Raw genomic sequence first — 2059 nt, forward strand, 5'->3', positions numbered from 1 at the left:
GGGGACTTTAAAAAACATTTTGTGTTATTTTAAATTTTTTTAATTTGAAACTATTTATTTTAGCTTTTTTTTATGGTTTAATCTTTAACTTTATTGCTATCACATAGGGGACTAAGAAATCCCCTATGTGATAGCCAATTCAAATAACAGTTCCTCTTTATGGAGACATCAGGGGTCTCCAAGACCCCTATGTCACCTAGGAACCCCCAGAGAAGCTGATGAAGCACACCCGCAGCCAGTACAAGCGATCGGGCGTCTCTAGAGACGCCCGATCACTTGCATGCAAACAGCCATCGCTGGCTGTTTACATGCTGACAGTTTCCCCGCTCGTGTGCGTGTTGAGCGCCGCGCATGAGAGGGGGGAGGGGCAGGACGTCTTAAGACGCCCTCCCGCTCCTGTAAGTCTCCCGTCCGACCGTTCACGAACGGCCATGGACGGGAGGTGGTTAAACTGGACCTGGGTTTGACCAGTCACAAAACATCAGTCCAAACAGCTCAGGCAGGGCTGTGCTGAGGTAGGGTAGGGGGAGGGTAGGGAAAGAGATGGAGTCACGAGTCACAGCTGACTCTTGCACTTGTCTGTGTACATTTTAGCTTGAGCTATTGAGCTCTGTAAACAATAGGACTCTTTCAAATGAAGAGATAAGGATGCATGGAAAAATGTGAAAAAAGACTACAATGCCACCTGATGGCTGCATGTGATAATTATATAGATATTCGTGCGCTGTTCTGTTTCAAGAGCTGCTTTATGCTTTGACATACCTCCTTTGGACCTCCATCATTCCGAGCAGTATTGTCACCAGCTGAATTGGATCCACCCACACACAGCCTAACTCTCCAACATGACACATAAACTTAAATCTGATGTAGTTATCGTTCTCAAAGTGCATACAGAGGATGTTAGCTGGTCACATGAAGTGTAAAAAGACCACAGATCTTCCAAACCTAGTGTCTGCAATGAAGACTAGCAATACAAATGGGGGGACATGGACTAAGCAGGGTCTATCTAAGGCTATACCAAGTGACACTAAACAAGAGGGGAGAACAGTGGAAGATACCAATTGTGGTATTATTATTATTATTATTATTATACAGGATTTATATAGCGCCAATAGTTTGCACAGCGCTTTATTTTGTGCGGCAATCCCACAGTAGAACTGGGTGTTGTAGTCACCCAGGACTCTCAGGCAGAGGGGCTGAGCGGTTCCAGGAGGCAAGTTCCTGTACTGGGAAGGAGCTGACTTTGTGGCTCTTCCCAGGATTTCTGGATTTGGCATGGGATCCTGGAACTGGGAGATTTCAAAGAGAATTGGGAGGGATGAAATCTCCATTCCTGGGTCCATTGTTTGGTAGTGGCCAGCACCTAATTGCACACCTGTGCACAGCACTTATGGAAAAGGCGCTGGCTAGTGTTCTGGGCTCCAGCTGGGAAGTGGAACAGAGGCGTTCAGGAGCACTCCACCCCGACGTCAGAGGGGAGCCAGGTGGCTGTGTGTGCTAGGGGCACAGGGAAGACAGCCGAGGAGGCTTAGAGAGCCAGTTACACATGGGGTATGTGCAACAATCTTTGGTCGGTGAGACATTGTCTACTTCCCGAAACATAAGCAGACTGTATGTTGTGTTGGTGAAAGAAATAAAAGCCTGTCCTGTTTATGTTTAAGTCGGCTTCAAGACTGGTCCTTAAGCCTTTACCATATGTGCTCAATTCCACAAATATCACACAATGTATTCCGAAAAATAAGTTGTAGTAACGCCAATCTACCACTAGATGTCAGGCATACACCACAACATAATGATATACAATGGAATACATAGCAGTGTAATGGCAATAGCAGACAATAACATTGGCTGTGGCAGCACACGTGCAATGTTTCACACTTACCCACCAACAAAAAGAATAAATGTGTTATTTTATAGTGCTTATCGTAATAAATAAATGTAATAAATATTATAAAGAAATGTAATGTGTACAAAACCACTTTGCATTCCTTTTAAGCAATGATCTGTCACGTACACAAGTTTAGAATAACCAGGTATAGATTTTTTCTTCCCCCCCCCC

General features: G+C 44.7%; 1 protein-coding gene across 1 annotated transcript in view; it reads left to right on the forward strand.

The window, feature by feature from the left end:
* Positions 1-2059, forward strand: part of LOC108796952 (disintegrin and metalloproteinase domain-containing protein 10-like) — a 28590-nt gene that overhangs the window by 4517 nt on the left and 22014 nt on the right. The gene's annotated exons all lie outside the window — the stretch shown is intronic.

Source organism: Nanorana parkeri, unplaced genomic scaffold (assembly GCF_000935625.1).
Source record: "Nanorana parkeri isolate BGI_ZX_2015 unplaced genomic scaffold, ASM93562v1 scaffold1200, whole genome shotgun sequence".
NCBI classification, from domain to species: domain Eukaryota; kingdom Metazoa; phylum Chordata; class Amphibia; order Anura; family Dicroglossidae; genus Nanorana; species Nanorana parkeri.